Raw genomic sequence first — 8,332 nt, forward strand, 5'->3', positions numbered from 1 at the left:
TTTTCCATGCAGGAGCATATGAATTGGAGTAGGTGTTGGGTGCAGGTCTTGAAAAGTTACCAATAACCTGTGCCTGTTCCAAAGGCATATTATTCACATATGTTGAGCAACTAGCTGTGATCGGGCATTGTTCATACGAATGTGGTCCCCCACAAATCTCACAACTCACGACATTTTGTACTTGCATTGCTTGTGCAGCGAGGTTATTCTGTTGTAATTTCTTGGTTAGAGATGCCACTTGAGCGGTCAATAAATCAATTGGATGAACTTCTAAGACTCCTGCTACTTTCTTATTCTCACGCTCAATAGGCCAATTATAGTTATTCATGGACATCTCTTCCAATAATTCATATGCTTCATTAGCGTTTTTCCTCATAAACGTTCCTCCTGATGCTGCATCTATAATTGTCCTTGTAACCCCCCCTCCCCCCCCAAACCATTGTAAAATGTATGAACTAGCAGCCAATTCTCTATTCCATGATGTGGGCATTTCCTTTGCAACTCTTTAAATCGTTCCCATGCATCATATAAAGACTCCCTATCCAGCTGATGGAAGTTATTAATTTCTCCTCTTATTCTGGTTGACTTGGCAGAAGGAAAATACTTACCAAGGAATTTCTGAGCTAAATCTTCCCAAGTAACTATAAAGTTGGCTTGTAATGAATTCAACCAACTCTTAGCTCTGTCTCTTAGTGAAAATGGGAATAATCGTAATCAAACAGCATCGTTACTCACCCCATTCATTTTGAATGTTGCACACAACTCTAAAAAGTTTGTGATATGGAGATTTGGATCCTCATTTGGTAACCCCCCAAATTGTACACAATTATGTACCATCTGAATAATTGAGGGCTTTATTTCAAAATTATTTGCTTCAACAGTAGGAGGACGAATGCTTGAATGTATCCCCGTAACAGTAGGGAGTACATAGCTTCTCAATGGTGGATCAGATTCAACTGCATTACCCATATTTTCATTGTTGTTCACACCATTATTTGTGTTCTTAGCCATGGTGTAATCCAACCTTTTCTTTATCTTACGATTTTCTCTTCACGTTCTCTCAATTTCAAGATCTATCGGTATGAGTGCCTTTTGTCTACTTCCCCGCATATACCAATAATTCCTGAAACAAACAACAACCTCGATCCAAATAAGTGTAAAATATATAGAAACCAAATTAGAACAAACAACAATTAATTTTGATATTGGAAATTAAGTCCCCGGCAACGACGCCAAAAACTTGATCGTGAAAATATATATACGCAAGTGCACGCAATTGATTCAAGTAATATAGATGATAAAGTAGAGTATCGTTCCCACAAAGACTATTTCCCAATTACCAATAATTGTTCTTAAATTTCTATTTGGCAAACAAAGCTTAGATGAATGAATTTAATTTTAAAATTGTAAATAACTATGAACAAAAATAACTAATTAAAAGATGAAAATCAATATTAAAAAGACCTAGGGTGTTAATTTCATCAACTTTTCATTCTACTAATTTTATTAATCAGTTCTAAATTTCTTTCTTTATATTCTAATAGTAGGTTAACATAAATCGATTCCTACTCTTTTTCAAGATATAAGATCTCATCCTATATGCAAGTTTTCTACATCTCTATGGTAAACTTAAACATATAGCAGGCATTAAGCATAGAAATCTAATTACTACACAAGCCATACAGGTACTTTCGTCCAATATGCAACCTATGTCTATATAATGATAGCATATTCAATTCTCATCTTTCGAATTTTGAATCAAAATCATAAATCAAGAAAATATTGATCAGGTATTTACTAGCATTAGGCATACATTATATAGATTAGAATAAAGAAGAAAAATCAATAGAGCATCATAATTAAATTAGATAGAAATCCAAGTGACTACATTAAACCCTAGATAAAAATGTTTAGTTCATATCAGACATGACTAAATCAACAAAATAATAATTCATAAACATAAGATTCAAAACTTGAAGAAGAAAAGAAAAATATAAAAATGCAGAGCAACTAGTCTAAGAATCAAAATTAGTCTCTAAAAAACGTAATTAAAATCTGACCTAATGATCTAATTAAACCCTAAGTCTTAATTTGTAGTAAAAAAATTACAAAGGCTTTGTTTTCCATGTCCGGGCCACGACTTGGCCTAGTCTAGGTCGCGGCCCATGTCATGTTTGAAAGGCCCTCCAAATCTGCATAAGTCTTCAGGCGCCGCGACTCTGTCATCTCAAGTCGCGACCCGTGTTCATAATGTCCCATTGCTTAGCCTCTGACTTCCTCTTGTGCCACGACTTATAAGGACAAGTCACGACATTAATTCCTTTCAACATAGAGTCGCGACTTATAAGCTTAAGTCGCGACCTTAATTCCATTATTTCTTGAACTAGGTCTTTCAACCTCGTCCCTTCATCACAAATTGACTTTTACTCATCCTTAACATCATTTTGAGTCTAACAACCACCAAGAACTTCATTTTCCCACCATTTTCTCTTATTTTTACATTTTTCTCATGATTCACCACACCAACCTACAACAAAGACAAACACAAGCGTAATCTTGCACAAAACACACATAAAGACTCAAGATTACTACAAAAACACATTCTAAAACGACACTAAAATGAAGTTATCAAGGATTGTATTATCATTAACACGTAAATCAATCAAATTTGGAGATAGGAATTGGAATTCATTGAAAATTGAAAGAATTTAGAGAGAAGAAGAGAAAAAAAAAAGAAATTAGAGTAGAGGAAAATATGAGATTAATAGAGAATGTTTAGAATATATATATATATAGATTCACAAAGAGATATTTATCTATATTTAAATAATAATATCTTATAAATATCTCATTAAAATTTTAAAAATTACACTTATTATTATTATTATAATCTAGAAATTGATTAAAAAAATTAGATTAAAAGAGAAAATAGATAGAGTGGTTTGAAGTGTTTTTAGAGTGTCACATCTTCTCCTTGATACTCTCCTTTATATATTTATATATACATCTATATTTATATTTCTTATTCATTTTAAATAATAATAGTAATAAAATATAATATAAATATATTAGAACTCGCAATAGCTTCCTCACCATTGGAGATGGTGGAAAATCTTTCGATTAATGATGCTGCATAATCTATTTGAAAATTGATTGATTAACTTGTACTTACTAATTTGTTAAAACTTTGATGTCTCTTTTTTCCCAACCACCTCGAACAAGACTAGGAATTCTAGTCATTCCATTTCGGCCACATTATGACCCTTCTTTGCAGCATCCCACCAGATGCGGGCATATTTTCTTAACATATAAATTGCACAAACCACCTTTTCATGCTTAGTAATTTCAATGAAATCGAAGATCCTTTCTAGTATGCTGATCCACTCTTCCCCCACCACTAGGTCAGCAGTGGGTTCTGGCGACCAAACCGTTCAGAGATGGGTTTGTGCTTGGCTACCCTCGATGTCTTAACCTGTGGTTCGACCTATTCCCCACCAGCTGGTGGATTCTGGTTCATTACTTCAGCCACAACGACTTCTGGTTCATTCTGGTTGTCCGCCGGTGCTGCTGGGAGGCGTTGAAGTAATGTCTGAAACATCTCTGTTTGGTGGGCATCAGAGTCCACCTGCCTCTTATGGCCCTGCTCGATGCAAGCATTCTGAGCTTTCATATCCCTACAGAGCTCCTCCATCTGAGCAGCAAGGTCAGGTCCTTGATTCGCCCCCTGACCTCGATCTTGGCCCCTCACTCGGCCTCTACCTCGACCTTGGCCTGCTGGAACTTGCGGGTTCATAGCCGGTTGCTCTACTGGATCCTGTGCATTATCGACTTGACGACTTGCCTTGAATCTGGTATTAGGAGCCATGAAGAGTTCCTACATATATAGACAACGATGAGCGATTACTAAAAGTAATAAGCTAGTAGCAACATACACATGCTACTCTTTACACAAGTGATCAACAACCAATCATAGAACTCAGCCATTAGACAAAAGATTGCATTTAAACATATCAAACCATAACATAAAACGTCAACACAAAGTCTGAAAGGGTTTACAAAAGTGAATAGGAAGGGAATCTAACCCTAGTCGGGGCTCATGATTTTCTAGCATAGAACCCTTAATCATAAGTGATACAAAACAGATAGTCATATCAATCAGCGCTATACCCTAACAACAAAAAATGATCATGACAGATCATGCTATAAAATTTTAGTTAGCAGAGTAGTAAATACAAAAGAGAACCCTAGCTACGTGTGGAGTTTCTACATTTGACTACTACAGCTATACAACTGTCCTACAACCTAGTAGGTTTGCCAAGTCCTTACCAAAAAGTATCAACAAGACTTTCACAGCAAAACCTAATCTACCCTATCCATCAGCATATCCAGCTCTATGTCGGAGCCCTCATCCAGCTACTCAGGATCCTCCTCTGGCTCTACCACCTTGCCTCAAGGTATGCTATCAACCATGGAGATAGGCCAATCCATGGCCCAAACGCTAGCTCAATCTCCATACGAAAGTCATCCCAAGTGTCGCAAACCAACCGCCAACGTCTGCGATGAAACCATATCCGTGTCGAGCCTCTCCGACAAGTCCCGACATATCACACTCTCTGTCGCTCGGGTGTGTTGGCCCTATCAAAGACTTCTGTCATGTAATGCATCCATTGCCAAATGACACACCGATGTTGTTGATCGTACTCGAAGCCTCAAGGATTCTCATTGTGAAATAACCTATAATAGTCATGTTGGGGTTTTATGCCATAATTAAAACCCAATTTCTTTGTAATCTCATTTATTATCAATAAAAATATAGAAATCATTTTTTGAATTGGTCAATCACTTTGCTCACATGTGTTTATTTTCATGATTATTTGTTTAATATAAACTTCTATTAAATCCTGAGTATATAGCTAATCGTATTTATAGTGATGTAATCACAGTGGAATATAAATATGATTATATGTTCAAAATAAGTTAGTCCTAAGATTTGTCATTGCACAGGATTTACACTGACTTGCCAATCTACGATATGATCTACTTACAAATCACAGTGTTATGTTCTTTCCAGAACATTAGCAAAGTAGATAAGAACGGATGTATTTGTTACATCGGACTGGACCGATATTGACAGTAGATAGGATAAGTAAACATACCGTTATTATCTATGCTAGTCATATCATATAGTTGATCATAGGTCAATTTAATCTCAAGTCTAAGTGGTTAGTATTCTAACTGATTGTATTATTTGAGTTCTTTGACTTGTTCGTTACTAGCTTACCCTACGGACTAGCCCATACTTACATCTTGGGAAGTCGGTAGTATAATTGAGTGGGAGTGTTAATCATAGATATGAACATCTATAGCTTCTGATGAAGAAATGAAACGATGGTTTCCTTTTAGTTTGGTTCAAGGTGCTAAATGATAGAGATCTCATTTCAGTAATTAATATTAGTTTACTCAAATATCATTTACAATGAATTAAGTATTTTAAGGATAAAATACAATGATGGGTAAAACAGTATTTTAGTCTCATCTCATTGTAGACCCTCTATAGAGGATTGAGTGACAATTATGGTTGTAACAATAGATAATTAATAACATATTTTTATTGCTTATAGAGCCTTCTATGAATTCAAGAGTGCAATTCTGAGTCTTTAGTGGAGTCGCGAGGAATTAATAAGTTAGTAAATTTATTTGTTAGATTTATGATAACTTATTGGAGTTTGATTTCATAGGCCCATGGTCCCCACTGTACCTTGGATAAAATCATCTAGATAGTCTCAATTAATTGATTTAATTATCAATTAGAATTATCAAAGTTGACCAGGTCAATTTTGGATAGTTTCACAGAGTTATGTAATTTAGAGAAGAAAAGATAAATTATGGCAGTTTTATTAATTAAGATAAATTGGTATCTAAATTAATAAATAAATTTAAATCAAGGTTAAACTTATAAATAATTAATTTGATAAAGGATTTGAATAATTATTTAATTAATTAATCAATAGAAAATAATACAGACCTTGATTTTAAGTTCAATGATCTTGTAATCAAATGGGAAATTTCACGGGCCTAAAGCCCATGATAATTTCGACCTATGGTTTATTATTGGCTATTATTTTATTGATTTTTTAATTAAATAAATGACCTAATTGAGCTTATAAAAGGAATGCTAAGTGAGAGTTGAAATCAGTTTTTTGAATCACTTGTTTTTGAGAAGATCAGAAGATCTAGTAGGTTTTAGATTCTCTCTACAAACATAAGTCCTTTTCTAAGCCTCATTATTCTTTTCTGTTCTTCTCTCCGTATCTATCTCATGTGTTGAGAATTTCCCACCCTAGTCTAGGTGATTCTAAGGATATTTTAGAAGGTTGTGAAGAAAAGTGAAGAACAGTTTAGTTTCTTGGTAATACTCTGCGACAGAAAGGATACAAGAGTTATAGAAACTGAAGGAAGAACTCATTCATTCCGCTGCGTATAATGTAAGTGTTCTTATCATTATCTTTGTATGAATTCAATTTTAGAAACATGTTTTAGGTTTTCTTATATTAATTTGTTTAATATAAGATCTACATGAAAATAAATAAGATCTTGTATAAGTTTTCCCAACAAGTCAACCCTAGGTGTAGGGATCACGGGTAGGTTCTCTATCACAAGGTCATCTATCTCAGGTATATCAGCCATAACCTACAATTTATAGGATTGAGGTAAATAAAAGAAAGCAAAGAGAACATATATGAAAAGACAGTACTTATAGTGAGTGTCGGTCTATCTTGTAGAATGTACATGTGGGTTTGTCTACAGAATCGGCTCAACTCGAGCTCTAATACCAACTTTAACGTCCCGTAAAATCTCTTAACATAATTTGCGAAAAAACATAACCGTTTTCTAAAAATAAGCTAGCTGAAAATCCATATAAAAAAAACTTTTCAAAACATGCAATAGTTTGGACGTATGCGCATACTTAAAAGTGAATTACAGTGTCATAATTTTAAATCATTCAACGAGCCCAAAATAAACTATTAGTTATCATATGGGTTATAATCCCCAAAACATAAATTCTCAAAAGGTCGGTCCACATGTACATTCTCGTAGATAAACTCCAGCACTCACTGATCCACTTTGCCTTTGAGCTTACCTACAACACGAAACAACTAGATAAGCGAAAAACTTAGTAAGAACATCTTAACAAACATAACCACATAAACAGAGCAAGAACTTAACTAACTGTAACTAGGCAGATAATCAACCAAGAATAGGATTATGATGAAATTGAACCCTAGCGTACAGTTTAAGAGCGTGCGAACGTCCTGAAAACTTATGGTCATTCCTCATAACCAAAATTTATTTCTTGAAAGTACACCTGCACGCACAAAATCCTAGAGCATACATACAGTCTTAACTGGTAACATACATACTTACTTACTCAGTCATATCATAACATACATACTTACTTAGTCATTCAAATCTTAGCATACATACTTACTTAGGGTTCCGGAGGAACCTTCAACATAACTTAACATATCTCAGAACCCTACTCCACTTTTCTCCTCTCTTTCTCTTAAAAAATGTAAGACAATTTGGGCAGTGTTTGCTACCCAGAAATTTTGTTTTCAAATTATTAGGGAAAACTTTGAAAAACCATTACACTTTAACCATTTTGCATTTTCCTCTAAAAAAAAATTATGTGATCCTTGTGCATATTTAAACTAGCAGTTTACCAAATTTCATGGTTTTTGGCTCAGTAAAACGTGTTCAATATTCAAAACAATCTGGGCAGTTCATGCTGCCCAGAAATTTTCCAAATTGCATCAAGATGCCAAAAAGTTCATAACTTCGAGTTGAAAACACATTTTTTTTTATTTTCAAAAGCCTAAACTCAATTAGTCATCTAGAACTATGCAAACATACAAATTATTTCCACAAACAGAGGTAGTAGGGTACGATCTGACCTGTTGGAAGTCAGACCACGAAAACTTGGCAGCATGCATTTCTACACATTCTAGCAAAAATAAACACAACTAGCAAAACCCTAGCCACATGCATGTATGCAAATCAACAAATCAACCAATCTAACCCTCAAGCATAAAATAAACTTCAAAAACCAACAAAACAACCTATACAACCAGATCTAACATCAATAACCAAAAACAATTCAAAACCAACCAAAAATCTACCTTTGATGGTTCTAGCTTGGAGATAAGGTTCCCTTATCCTTTCAAACTTCCTCCTTGTGTTCTATACACTCAAACCGAGCCCCAAGGTTCCACATGCATATTTAAAACCAAAAAAAAAAAAAGAATGTTAGGGTAGAAGATGGAGATGAGTG

At 34.5% G+C, this 8,332-nt stretch overlaps 1 non-coding gene across 1 annotated transcript; it reads left to right on the top strand.

Moving 5' to 3' along the window:
- Positions 1-472: 472 nt before the first annotated feature.
- On the top strand, positions 473-579 carry LOC133827867 (small nucleolar RNA R71). Its single transcript, XR_009890516.1, has one exon. It is a non-coding gene; the product is annotated as a small nucleolar RNA R71 (small nucleolar RNA).
- The last annotated feature ends 7,753 nt before the right edge of the window (positions 580-8,332 follow it).

This window comes from Humulus lupulus, chromosome 3, assembly GCF_963169125.1.
Source record: "Humulus lupulus chromosome 3, drHumLupu1.1, whole genome shotgun sequence".
NCBI classification, from domain to species: Eukaryota; Viridiplantae; Streptophyta; class Magnoliopsida; order Rosales; family Cannabaceae; genus Humulus; species Humulus lupulus.